Here is a 15,706-nt window from a genome sequence, read left to right as displayed (position 1 = left end):
TAATTTTGTGGCGTGTGGGTCCTACTTTTTGGATGGTTTGGATTCAAGTTCGGTAGAGAGATTTTTTTTTTTTAAGGCTTGAAGTAGACTGCATATGCTCTATCTTCATGAGCCAAAAATAGGGGAAGATCATTTGCAAGCCTGTAATGATTGTGTAGATCTGGGATATTCATTAGACATTTCTAAGACTTTAGTTTTGTAGGCCATTATAGATCAATGGTCTTGATTAACTGGATCAAAACCAGCTGTTCAATCTTTAGCGATGATCACACTGGTGGGGCCACCCTTCATGTGATAGTGTCATACATCCTATGCACTATTTTGATATAGAGTAGATTGCGTACCTTTTTTTGGCTTGGAAACCCGAATGGAAGTGGACATGGTCCGTTATATCAAGGCCCAATCCTTCAATGGGCATGATGTAATTGAGCCTCAAGCACATTCACTTTGAAGAAATTTATTCTAGATAGGGAGAAATTATCGCTTGAAATGTGCACCATAAATTAGGCATAACTTTTGATCCGAGTGTCATTACGACCTATCAATCTTTACTTTAATCAGTCATTTCGGGTCAACTAACCCCATAGTAGGTTGCATCGGTCCATTTTGTAAGAAAATGCTCCATTCCAATTCAAATTGTAATTTTAGAAAAAAATTACTACTTTTTTTTTTTTTGATCTATTTCATTTTAGAGTAGTAAGTATATGCAACCTTCTTAGAAATTGTGTATAATCGTACTAGTTGAATTAGGACTTTTATTAGGATTAGCATTCTGCTTTTTTTAATTATTATAATTTTTTTTTAAAATATATATAAGTGATATAATTGGGAATTATGGAATTCAAGAATAACCCTGTGGATTCAAAGTTTTAATCATTTAAGAAAAACGGCGATCTCTCCTCACCTTCTCACTCTCTTCCCTGCTTCATATTCACTTGGCCATGCAGTGGAATCTTAGTATGACCGCTTCTCTAAAGCCAATGAAGTCAATGAGAATTAGAGTGCAGCTATGCTTGAAGAAGGAGACATCTATGAGAGAACTACAGTCTCTTTGAACCTTAAAATCCTTCTAGATGAATGACAAGTCAATGAAAATCTCATGGAACACCAAGATCAAAGAAAATGGGCAAGAAATTTCAATTCAAGGTCTAGTGCGTGCTATAACTTTTGACTATTATAATTTTATGATGGTCATCTGTTTTGCAAATATAATGTGCTCTACGTATTAGCCAATGAAAATGACAATTGACCCTTGAAAGGTTTTTCAAATATGTCGCTTTTGGAGCTATCTTTTACTTTTAAAATAAAATTGTGTATCATTTTTAAAAATTTTGCTATTTTTAATAAATTTAATAATTTAAAATATTACAAATTTAGAGCTAAGGGTTTATAGAAGTCATGGTAAGAGTTTTGTAAATAGACTCTGTCATTTAGTAATAACACTTTTGTTTTTCATATTTATTTATTTATTTATTAAGATTTCTCCCTCCTTACAGATTTAGAGGTTATTTGTTCAAAAGAAAATGGCGATGAATTCTCTTTTAACCACGCACCCACTACGTTACTTAGGATATAAGAGCTTTGGTCCCCTCACATTTTGTGGTTTTTTCTCGCATTGAAGAGAGGTGAAGAAGAACAAGCTCAATCAAAGCTAGCTCAATAAAAAGAGCAATGTCATCATACATGGCTTATTTATTAGTACACCCCAAGAACCTGAGCCCAAGGACCTACTTTTGTCAAGCCCTGGGTTGTTCATTAGTGCCCCATCATGTAGAATACATGAAAAAATGCCCTTGAAATTATAAATGTGCAGGACTGGGTTGAGCTCAGGTCAGGCCTATGAGCTCTTAAACATGTCATTGAGTATATGTTAAGAAATTATTTTTAAAATTAGGCAGGTTACTCTACCTTTATATAAAAAGCTTATTTTTCACGGTGTTGTTTGCCTACTATGGTGTTAGTGGCATCCAACCTGTCCACCAAGGCCTTGTGAACAACTCAAAAATCAAGTTAAGTCAACAATTGGTTGGGCACCATGGGAATTGGAGGTTTTTCAGTGATATTTTATTTTATTTTTATGATGGTGCATGCCCCACTGACATAGGGATGAATTTGATGAGGCCGATCACCATTTTCTTCAGGTATAATTACTTCGAATCCATGGAGCTTCTCTAGACTTTCACATAGACTTCTCAAATCAATGAGTTAAAAAATAAGAAAAATAGAAATAAATTCTATAAATTTCATAATTTGATTAATGAATGAAATAAATGAATTCACATCCTATAAAATAAGGATACCAAGCAATGAGAGAAATTTTAGAATCAAAATACAACTAACACTCTTAGAATTCACAACTTACTGTTTATAAATGGTCACGATGTCTACTAATACGAAAGGTTATGGTCACGATGTCTACTAATACAAAAGGTTTTCAGCCAAAAATAGTAAGTGTTCTATTTGGCTTCACCGCGCTGTTTTTGGATGAAGATTTATAATCAGACTAAAACTTACTACTTATAATAAAAACGGAATTAAAATAGGAAAATGATCGTCAATCTGATGGTATTTCACAAATCCGAGTTGGGTTGGTAAAGTAGCTCGTCCTACTTCGAAATTATATATTTTACGTCCGATAATTCATTCTGAATTGTGAGATACACTCGAGTTAAGATTTGACAGTCCGGATCACTTTTGTTGTCGATCGGGCCTTTTCAAAACTATCCTGTGCATGAAACTGTCGGACACCTGCTCTACATCACCCCCCTAATTATTGGATAGATCTGAATATTAGGCATTGCATCAGCATAGTGGTGCCCACTTAATTCGCGGGTTTTATATACTCACATACAAGATGGTGGCCCCACACATGCAATAGTGCATAGGAAGGCGAATAAGCAAGCAATATGCATGAATAAGTTTAGGTAATCTGCCTCTTTTAAAATTAGTCATTTGCATAATGTTTTTTGGAAAAAACAAAAAAAAAAACATAATACTGGAATGTTTACTAACTAAAGCTTGTGTTCGTTGCACTATATGTTATGGTGCTCGTAGTTAGATTGGGACACCTGTGGAGCCCAAACAATCAATCCATGTCCATTGGTTCTGACTTCCAGCACAGATTTTAAGAGCTAATATGGAAAATCGCATTGGTCCCATGGTTCTAACCATCCCATCAATAGCTTATAAAATGAATGATTAAGATCATTTATAAAAAAGAAAATTAAAAAATAAGTCCAATCAACAATTTGAGCGAACTTTAGCTGGGGCCACTCAGCAATTTGAATATTGGTTAGTTAGAATATTCATGCAACTAAGGCCAGACAATGCTACTTATTCCATAGATTGATTGGAAAATGGACGATTATGATTATGATTTTACCCAATGGCCCGTGAAATTTGCATTGCAGTTAATGAACAGTAGACATGGATCCATCGGAGTATCCAAATGTCCCGTACATTCAGGAGCACTGAATCATTTCTCTGCTAGTTGTGCTTCCCTCTTCGATGTGGCATCCTTGTGAGATGATCAGGCGATCCACATATTCAATAAATATAGGCATTATATAAATGTAAGGTGTGGACACGTGTCAGAACATACATGAATTCTCAAGTGTTTGATTTTGATGGTTGTTGGGAGTTGCTCGACGATCACCCAATGGATTACTGACATTCACGTGTGTTGTTTATCCACAATTCCCTAATTAATCTTGGAGAAAATATCTAATGGGCTAAATAGTTGCAATTGGACTAATCAACATCCTAGCCGCTTATCTGGACCGTAGATTAGGTTCAATTCACTCTTAATAGCCTGCCACTAGAAAAATCATACTAATCATTTAATCTAAACCGCCCAATAAATCACTTGCAAAAAATAGATGGACAAGATCATTCATAATAGATAGGTTATAATACTGACACTTACGGCCATCTGATTGCAGGATTTTCGAATGGCAGTCGGAGAAGGATGGGCTGGACCTAATGGACGGTCCAGTTCGGTGATATGGATCCCAACCAGTCCAAATACAATATTTGCATGGGAAGGTTTTCATGCGCTTAGCCCAATAGATCACATCCCTTAATCTCGTCCAAAGGACCTTATTCTATAGATCAGATAACAGGTGTCCCGAGAGCGAAGGCCATTAGACAAATCTAAGGTGTGGGTTACGAGGACCACGTGTCACGGCATCTTGTTGTTTGTCCTTGATTGGCTGATTACCATAAATTAATATGGGTTTTGATAGGATACGCTCCCCTCTACAGTACCATATGGATGTGGGTTTTCACTCCAGATTGCATCTTAGAAGATGATCTGAACCATTCATGTTCTCATTACCACGGAAGGTTACGATCTTACAATCGTGCTTAACCTGTGACTCTTGGCTTTGAATACTAGCCATTCAAATCCATCTTTATACACAATCATCCATTCAATAAACTTTTTTAAGGATGGCTCCTGTAGCGTAGAATCCAGAATATGAACGGTTCAGATCATTAATTAAGATATAATCGTTGGTGAAAACCCGCCCCATACAGTAGCTGTGGTCCATTGGGCGTTGTATCCTACCAAAACCGTTTTATAACTAATCTTGTCCTAATGACCTTATTCTCTATATCATGCGGTACGCGACGGACGCGGATTGCGTACTACCCCCGCCCGTCCCTAGCTCCGAACGGGCAGTTCTGTAGGCAGGTCCACCGTGATTTATCTGTAAATCCAAACCGTCTATCCCTTTTATCAGATTCTTTTAATTCATCAGAACAAAAATGAGACAGATCCAACGATCAAATGGACCACACCACAGATGACTATTGCATTTAATGCAACTGACATTTAATGCTTTGTGCATTTTAATGCAACCAAGCTTATTATTTGGTGTGGTCGGCTTGATCGTTGGATCTGCCTAATTTTTGTTTTCATGCATAAAATAATCTGATAAAAGGGATAGACGGTTTGGATGTACAGATAAATCACGGTGGACCGCCCACAGAACTGCCCGTTCGGAGCTAGGGATGGGCGGGGGTAGTACGCAATCCGCGTCCGTACGCGACATACGACTGCGTCTCAGTTCTCCTATAATCTACAATGTTCGAATAACGTGGCCGACCGAAGATGGGTGGTAAATCAAGATCAGCATTAAATGGTCCGTACGACTATTTAAACAGTGGCTAGGCCGTTAGACGTGACTATCCAAGCTTAATAAACAAATAACCATTAATTGGTTAGGAACGTCCAGTCAATTTGATTTTGGGATGTACTCCATCTGCAGTGGATTCCAGGACTTGGACGGCTTGGATTACAATACAGGTATGCCACAGTTAAAGTGGCGGTGTGTACGTGCATGAATGCTCTGTACTCTTTGAGCATATATCAACTAATTATTTTCATTCTCATCTTAATGAGAAATGATCCAGTAATCTAAATGTACAGAACGTTCCCATGCACATAGTTGTATTTGAACTCATGAGCTTCCACATCACCTATCTGGACCGTCCGATAGGTCCAGCCCACTCTTCATCATCTTCTATGCAAAAATCACAGCAATCAGATGGTCTTGAACACCTACGACTGTGCATATCTTATATTTACGATATTGTCCATTAATTTTTGTATGCCACTGTCTAAACAATTTGGACCATCAGATAAGTATGATTTTTTCAAGGAAGATCATAAAAAGTGGACTGAGTCTGATGGAGGGTCCTGACGGGTGATTTGGATGGCAAGTCCAAATGCAACTATGTGCATGTGAAAGCATATCCCAATAGATCATTTCTTTATTTTAATTAAATAACCATGATATCGATGCCGGGTGTATTTTATACAAGCATTGGAACTTGAAAGTGGCGGATGTTTGTGCGTCAAGGCGTGTGGCTAATATAGCAAATCACCTTATCCGCAGTTGTTTTTTCTCACATCGGAATGGTGGCTTTACATAAGGATAAAATACAAGAGCAGTTTCCTTTAGTGGACTCACAAGGGTTTTGACAGTAGGTCATGGTTTCGAGTACCCATTGTAGGGAAATTCCAATATTGTGTGAGTGTGTGGGGGTGTGAACTATGGGTGCACACGGTTCGAATCAGTCTGATTTTTGAGTGAAATCGGAGCCCAATTGTTCCCAACGGTTCAGGAAAACTATAACCAAAATCAGACTGTTTGCACTCTAGAACCTAATTGGAGTAAAAAAAACCGGTTCAGTTATACAATTCTTGGCTTTTTATAATCCAACCCAACTGCATTGTTTGTTTTTATAATCCAGCCCAATTGTATGATTTTTTTATTTTTTATAATCCGAGCCAAGCTCCTTTATTGGAAATTTTCACATAGAGTAATCTTGTCATGGTTTGTTTTTATGATCCTTTCTTATTTTCAAAATAATTTTTTTATCAATGTCTATTCATTTTGTGATCCATTTGATGAATGGTCTAGTTTTTTATCTTTTAATAAATTAAATTTAAATATTTATTGACCAAAGGGTCTGGCTCTATGTTCAATCCTATGGTCCGGTTCGGTTCTATAAAACCCCGAACAGAGAACTAATTCGATCTAATTGGTTCTTCAATTTTTAGAACCGGAATCAATGCACTTCACAACTGGACCAAACCATGCGGTCTGGTCAGTTCCGGTCTGATTTACCGGTTTTGCCGGTTCTATGTGCACCCCTATAGTGAACTCCAACATCTATTGTAGATCACTATGGCGTTAGAGTGATCCATGTGAAAAAGATAAGACAAAAAACAAGAGAATATCTCCAAAATTCATTTATAAAGTATTCAATTTGATTCGGTGATACATAACTCAACAGTGGATTTCGATTTTCTAGGTAGATATTTAAGTAATGAGAGTTTTAATTCAACAAGGATTGTTACAAAAATTGAACATTTAGGCTTTCATTTCAAAAGTTGGAATGTTGTTCTTCTTCAAAGAAGGAATTGATGAAATTACTTGATAGTCACCATCCTTGTTGCAACCCTTCTACAGCGGGAGCAGATTAGTTGCAATCTCAGCCTCACCCAAGATGGTGTGGCCCTTACTGTAGGTCTCGCCATACCATTTCATGACATGAGCCCAAAAATAAATCAGTTCTAATTCCCAGGCTAACTATAGAAAACCATGTTGATTGAACGTCTTGTCGTTAGAAGCTTATTAGGGCCCACCTTAATGTTTCCATAATGTTTATTTGTCATCCAACTTGTTGATAATGTCACATAAACCTGAATAAAGGGGAAAAAAAAAAAACAAATATCAGCTGGATCCAAAAATCTTATGTCCCATTGATAGTCAATCACCATCATTACTCATAGCATAGTCCACCTGAAAGTTGGATCTGCTTCATTTTGAGATCATGGCATGAAATGATATGGCAAAAGGAATGCACAATGTGAATATAGAATACAAGCATCAAAGTGGGTCCCATGGTAAAGGCACATCTCATCTGCTCCCTTTTACAACAATGCGACCCAATTATAAAATGCTTTAGGTAGTCAAGTATCAATTATCAAATATCAACCATCCAAAAGCTTCTTGGAGGAATTGTATGATGCTGACGTTGGAAGTCCTATGTAAACCAAACTTTCCAACGTCCATATTCATGCATATTTAATAGTCTTTTATTTAATTGGTTTTAAAGTTCACTTGAATAGAAATACATTATTCTAAAAGTATCATAATAGAGGTCTTCGTTACTAGATTTTAATATAACATCACCTGTGGATGATTTTCAAATCAACATTTTCAAAAGCAAATAAAGAGTAGTACATGAGTATGGATTTTGGCTTAAATATTTTTAAACTCAATTGTCTTATATATTTTAGTGTATGAATTATGATGATCACCTGGTATAAAAATCAGGTCGTTAAACTCATTTAGTGGACGACTTATTGCACTTAGCCATTGTTGGGTCATTAACGTACAAATGCAGTTAAATATAGTTGTGAACGCTGGGAGATCGGCGCCCACGCTCTTTAGGTGATCTTGGTTTTTTGTCCTTTTTCTTGTGTATATGTTGTGGGGAGATATATAACCTTGATTGTCAGTTTTGGAGTCGCCACTAGCCACTTAATCTCAAAATCCCGCAATCGGTTAGAACCCGCGGAATATGTAAGGTTAGAGAAATCCAAAGATTCTCCTACCTTAGATTGACTCCTAGTTTGCGATTCGAGATTCCAATTAAGGGACTTCGGTTACAAAGAGGGAAGATGTTAGGTACCCTCTTTGCCCGTACAAATGTACGGTCTCTATTTGGTGTTGTAAGAAAATCTCAAGGGATGAATGATGTGGTCGAAGTAAGACTAGGCACACGTGGATTTCTTATGTGGCAAGATCCGAGATTTCGGCAAGCCATAGAGCATACGTCCAATGATGCATCTATAAAGCAGATGTGATGATGCTTATGCGAAAAGGGAAAGAAAAGTGTACTAGATCGCTAGAAATTTCTGACAGGATCCGATGTACGGCAAGTCACAGAGAATACGTCCACTAGAGATCTAAAGAAGCAGGGGGTTGAGAAGGGAATAGATGTTATGATGAATGCTTGTATGTAAAAAAAAAATGAAAAGATCTTTAGCTTGATCTTAAGTAGGCTAAGATATAGATTGCACCATGGTCAATCCAGTCAAGACTAAGGGGTTGAGATGGTGGGGATGAGGCTAAGGGGTAGCTAAAAAATCCGAACTTGGAGGCTTGAGAGCTCCTTCTCACCCTCACTCTCTTCCTCTCTTTCCTTCTCTCTCTTGAAATGAGGTGGTTGTGGTAGGATTGTTGTGTCGTCTGAAATGTGAAGGGGAGATGGCTATTTATAGCCTTTTGTGATGGCATTGTGGTAATTGTTGGGTTTGTGAGGGGTAAAAGCTGACATGGTGGTTTGGGATTAGTTGAGGAGAGAGGAATGCCATGTGGCATGCTCTCATTGGCTCTTGGGGGTTGGTAAAATGGTAAATAAAGTAAGCTGGGGGGGAGGTAAATTCATATAAAAGTTGACTTTAGGATAAGAGATGGTTGTTGCTCGGAGGAGACACCTATCTGTTTCTGGAGAGGCAGTCGGATTACTGCGGGCAGTAGTCGGACTACCGCCCAAGCTTGGTCTGGTTCAGGCTTTGGTCAATGGGCTTTGTTTGGTGCTCTGGCTTGTCCGAAAGTCTTCTTTTGGGCTTTTGGGCTCAAATGGGTGTGTTTTGCATGTTTGTTTTGGCTTAGGCGATGGTTTAATGTTCGGATTAGGGTTTAGGCTGGGATTAGGGCTTGGTTTAGGATATGATCATGGTTCTTGGGTTATCTTAGCTTTCTCAAGATACTAGCATAGGTGGGGTGTCTACAATAGTAAAATACAACTTGCCCATGAGACACATCCCAAGAATTTTCATTTGTAATAACATCAAATTTCCACGATATGACAAAATATATAAACGGTAGAAATCATACATGCACATGATGTGCACGAATGAGATGTTCGCGATACCGATTTATCAATGTTGATCTCCTAAGCCAATTAGTCTCTCCATGCTTATCTCGATATTGGAGAATCGAGATAGCCCAATGTCTAATCATATGGTAGGTACCAATGAAGATATATACTATCTACATAAGTGGACCACACGTGAGAATAATAAAAGAGGGTGGAGTGGATCTCCGCTCTTTCTCTCTCTCTCAAACTTTCTATTTTTGCTTATACTCACATGTCTCATGGGGTGGGTACGTCAAGGGCTAGCTATTCATCTCCTTTGGGATAAGATCATGTAAATAAAGAAGGGTTAAGGTTGAGTGGTGTACCCAGTATGGTGCTCCACCACCCTATAGATTTCAGTATAACCCGGTGTGGAGGAAGTTCATCAATCCATATAATCTATGTATATACTCATGATTCAATTTCTCCACTATTATAGCATATCAACTAATAATTATATCCCATGCTAATAAAAAGTAGACAACCAAATTTGAGCAATCAAGTTATCATCAAGTGTGTTCAAAACATTTTTAATAGTTAAAACAAAACTTCGACAATGAAAAATCATTAAAAAACTGATCAAAACGTTTACAGTGATGCCCCATTAGAAAAATCACTTGATAAATTAAATCCCTAATCCATTTATATCAAAGCCATAAATATGTTCATAGGCAAACTAGTGAATCCCTTATTGGCTCATGTAAGAATCAATGACTCTTGATGGGAGTATCTAACTACGTTCACTTTATTGGCCATCACATAGGCATCATAAGAAAAACCAAAGCCGATCAATCAAGATCATAACTCTTACATGTCCTCTGCTCGAAGTATCACACCATTTTTCATGCATCATCAAGTTCTGATTTCATAATCACAGTCCAGGCTAATGAACCCCCAAATTATTGACTAGATCTCGATCCACCAATTGAGTGACCAAAGGTTTAAACCTTAATTTTTTGTATATAGCACACTCACACTCTTGTGCAAGGTATAAGGGCAAGGCATGAACTGACACCAAGTCAGCTCCCGATGGTGAAGACCGTCAATTATGACTCAAGTAAGTTCTCTCACGTAAGATAACCGTTCATCTCATAAACCAATATCCACGGGTGTGTCCCTCGCACTTGTGACTGTCATGATCTAACATGGTATTAAAATCCATGGATCACGAATCTCCTAGGTAGTGACTATCATGTCCAATCTCAAGTTCCCAAAAATTAGAGATGAATTACTCTAAACAAACCCAATGATCATAAAATGAGAATAGACACTAAATATGTCTAAAAGCATATCGCATGTACAATCTAGGACCTATGGTCACTACAACTAATGGATGAGATCCACCCAATCACATCCATGTAGCTAGTAGATAAGGGCAAGAATGGCTTTCCATGGCACTAACTCCAACAATCATTACCTTTGTTGTCTATAAATTTTAATGTTATGTCCCTTTGATAAGCAAATACGCCCTGATATTCATACGAAGTGATCATTATGGTGCAGTCCAACTCCTGAACTAATTGGATATTCTATACATGACATGTTGCCATTTGGAAAATGGATATATCAAAATATTTGAGAAGATATTTGCAAATCTTCCTAAAGTGGGCCCCACATGGTAGACGGTGTTGATTAATGATAACATTTAGCCGGTGTGCGCAAATAATGGATAGCAAACAAGGAAAGTTGTCAATGGTCCCATTTAAAGCAAAAGTGTGCCCGTATCAGCCCAAGTATGTGCCAGCACACTGATCCGCAAACACCATAGGTCATCCCAATGGTTGGATGAGCGTTACATTGTAAGTTGTGACATGTCACAATAATAATAAGGTAAATTATACCATAGGAAATTGGTCATTTTGCAAGTGCTAGGTGTAGGCCCCACCTAGGTGTGGGCATGGCATCCAACCTATGGATTAGGTGAGCCTTATAGAGAAAGTTGGATGCCCCTAGAGGAGGCTTGATCCAACTATCACATGGGCCACCACATGAATTTGAAGTGTTTGAGTGGTTGTCTATTTTTTCTTATGACAGGGCCTATCGAGTTTTGTATATGCTGTCTAACTCATGAACTATACAAGTCATACCATTAGGGTTGTACATCCAAACCGAGTCGAGCTGACTCGGCTCAAACCACTAGCTGACCTCAGTTCAAACTCGGCTCGGTTAGGTCCTCAAACTTGATTGGCCAGCTCGGCTGAGTTTGGTCAGCAACTCGAGCTGAGTTTGAGCCAAGTTCGCCATTGAGGCATTTTCACAAACACCTGAACTGCACCTTTAAAATCTTACTATATTTAAGATAACAGCCATGGTTTTACAGGTATTTTATCAAATACCTTCTAAGCAACATAAAAATCAAGAAAAAAAGGGTATTAGTTTCATATACATACTTTCCTTGCCACTAGCCACACTTCTTTAAGTCATTTCAACAAATACTTGGTGAGCAACATCAATATCAAAGTAATCGAGTCACCAAACTGGTTCGATCTGAGTTCGATTCGAGTTGGGTTCGATCCGAGTCAAGTTAAGCTGGGGGCCGCTCAAACTTGGCTCGAATTCATTTTCCAGCTCAAAAAATCAGCTTGACTCGGCTCAAACTCATCCTCGAACCGTGTCGAATCGAGCTTTTTCAAGTCGAGTCGAGCAAGCTAACTGAGTGAGATCAGTTCGTGTATAACCCTACACACCATGATAAAACGATGCTCTAAAAATCAAGCCTATATAATCATTAGGTGAACCACACCATACCAAAAAAAAAATAATAATAATAATAAATAAAATAAATGAAAGGGACAATTATCCAAAAATTTCAAAGCTTCCAACTTCACGGTGTGACTTCTGAGGAACCCTACAAGACAGGCTTGATGTCACAAGAAATCAGATGGGCCCATCAAGCAGTAGGTTGCATATCACCGGACACCAGACCTGGGGAATTTGCAGAGGGACGGGCCTCACATTGGGACGCACATTTGTACTACCCCATCAGGACTTAGCTGGAGACCAACGGTCCTGACTTGGTGGGGCGTACTGTGATATATGTTATATCAATGTCGTCCATCCATTTCAACAGATCGTTTTAGAACTTGTGCCCAAAGAGGAGGCAAATTGAAGGCTTACATGGACCACACCATACGAAAGAAGAGGTATTGAAAGTCTACCGTTGAAAACTTCTTAAAGGCCCATCCAACTTGTTCATGAGGCCATGTAGACATAGATGAAGTGAAAACATAAGAACATTTCAATGGTAGGCTTTCAATCCCCACAGCTTTATGTAGTGTGGTCCACTTTAGCCTGGATTACTTTGCTCATGCCTTAAAATAATCGTTCAACATACATGAACATAGTAAATAAAACATATACTAGACCCTTTTTTTCTTTTTTCTTTTTTTGTTTTTAAGACACGCACACACACCCCCACACAATCACCCCATAGTGGAATTTCACCACCTATAGGTACCCAGAACCCTTGACCGGGTGTTGGAACTCCTAAGAGTCTACCACCGGAGCAAGTGTAAGGACCCAAAAAATTAAAAAATATGACCGTCCATCTCTGACTACACGTCCTCGGATAGAGAATAGCCTTAAAATCAAATTGACCCAAAATTTCCTAAGCATGAAAATGATGCGGAAAAGGACGGTTATAAATGAATTATCTGGCATTGCAAATTCTACTTATTTTATTCGAGCAATATTCCATCAAAGTGGGGCCCATGACTTGTACAGGCTGTGTGGACTTTGGGGTGCTTCTTACGTAAAATGGTAGAAACACCACAACTTAAAAATGGCAGTCAATCACCATTAGTGCCTTTTTCATCTCTAAAACAGTGACAGCATCTCTGGAACATTGACGTTATGGACACGATGGTTTCAACGGTGGCTGTCTCCATCCTCACTGTTTCCTGTCCCGTGGCCCAGATGAGTATTGGGTCCGTCTCATTTTCGTGCTATTCTCATAATACGTGCTGAGAAAACTGATGGACCGAATGGATTTCTCATGGACATCGTAGTGGGCCCCACAGGGTTCCACCTACAATAGGCGGTAGACCGGAAAGTGCGTCCGACATCAGGCACGCTCCCACGGCTACTCCCTAGAGTCGTCAGCCCAAAGTCGTAAACATAATCTGCCACATGTGCACGTTCCAATAGGCGAGCGTGTGCAAGATCCAGGCCGTTCATCAGGTGCACATCCAGGAGCACGTTTGGTGGCCTGGAATCAGGCCGGTCCTTAAGGTGGGCCACATTTGTATATTAACGGAGTGGAATTCTCTACAACGCCTGTTTTAGGCAAGCTGGAAAACACCAAGACTCTTTGGGACCCATCATTTGTATGTGTGCAACCAAATCCGTCCATCAGGTCCTCTCCTCGATGGTAGGCCTGAGTACCAAAAATCATCCAGATCCACGGCACAGTTGTGGGGCCACCTAGTATGTATCTTTGATCAGGTCTCACTCACCAGGATTGAGGGAATATACAAAAACATTCAGATCCAATACTCAGATGGGCCATAACCCGTGACCTTAGAGGTTTTGGGTGCAATTTTACGTTATTTCCATTTACGTGGACCACATTTATCTGGCTCATGTTTTGTATGTAACATAAAAATAAGGTTTATTGTCCGATGGACGTAACAGATTTCATGTATACAACATGGTGGGTCCCAAAGAACAATAAAACAGGTCTAGTAGACCATTCCTACCTGACGAAGTTTGACTAGTGACGCTGCTAGTTGCCACGTGTTTCATCCCCACCGTCGATCCATTTTTTATATCCTTTTAAGGTTTTGATCTTAAAAATAGGCAAAATGTAAATCTTAGGTGGACCAAACCAAAAGGAAACAATGATGATTGAATGTCCAATTAAAAGCCTATTGATTAGGTTAATTGTGGGCTTTCAATTAATAAGGTTTTCTGTGACGTGGTTTACTTGAGATTTTAGATCTACTTCATTTTTAGGCTCATACCATAAAATTATCCCAAAAATAAATGGATAGGGTAGATGAATTTGATCCAAAAATTTTGTAGTCCCAAAGAAATTTTTAATGGTTAATTACTTGAGATTTTGGATCTACCTTATTTTTAGTCTCATACCATAAAGTTATTTGAAAAATAAATGTATGGTGCAGATGAAACACATACACATCATGGCCCATACCATAAAGTTATTTGAAAAATAAATGGACGGAGTGGATGAAACACATACGCTATATTATGGCCATAGAGCACTAACAGCCTCAGCAGGCAAACCGCTTCCACTACTGCCATGTACTAAGATGAACCATTCGTAATAAATGTGAATTATGTACTAAGAACTTGAAATCCTGAATTATCCAAACAGTTAAAAGCCTCACCAATTAGATCGCACCACATCAGCACACCACTTCTGAGGGTGGTGGGAGCCTCACTGCCTAATCTAGTTGCATTGTTCAAGCCTCCATTGGCCACGACTTTCAACCTTACTCTCATGCTCTCATGACCCGTTCCATAACTTATGATTCTGACAGGCACATGGACGAAAGATTACATGGTCATTATCATTTTTCATGTCAACATCGTGACGATGCTGAGGTTTGCTACCGTGGACTCTATTCACGGGACTGTATTTTTCCTGGCCCAAAATCATTTCTTTGATAAAGCTATACTGACTGAGAGATCCGCAAGAGTAATGTTACATTGAATATTTTAACCTTTTAATTAAATAAAAGTTATATTGACCGTCAATATTTCAAAAGGACCTTATTATTAAAAGGTTGGAACTTAATAGAATCCAAGAGATACCATTGTTTATTGTCTATATACCATGCAAAACGAGACTCATTGAATGAATGGTTTAAATTATTAAAAGATGACATAAGTTGGAAGGTTAAGATGGATATTACCATCGGTGTCTATACTTATTTTTGGCACATTTATGTGGGCCAATTAGATATTGTTACATGTCGGCATCAGGCTCTAAGTGATGGGCAAAACCATATTCATTCCTTTCATTATTGCTTACATGCAATTTAGTGCACCAGATCAAATAGGCCTAAGATGTATTATGTGGCAATCATGCCATGTGTAGTGTACACCAATTCCAAAAGAAGTTAGAGACATATACATAAGAGAGCATTAAATGCTAAAATTCTATTTTTTTTAAAAATAACATTCTTTGTACAAGATTAAGACTCTCTCTCTCTCTCAGTATTAAATGTCATAATCTCATCAAACGAGATATTTATTTAGCGTTAAATGATAGAGTATTGCCAAAAACAATTCTCTATGAATG

This window comes from Magnolia sinica, chromosome 2 (genome assembly GCF_029962835.1).
Source record: "Magnolia sinica isolate HGM2019 chromosome 2, MsV1, whole genome shotgun sequence".
In the NCBI taxonomy this organism is placed as follows: domain Eukaryota; kingdom Viridiplantae; phylum Streptophyta; class Magnoliopsida; order Magnoliales; family Magnoliaceae; genus Magnolia; species Magnolia sinica.
This window is presented reverse-complemented; position numbering follows the sequence as displayed.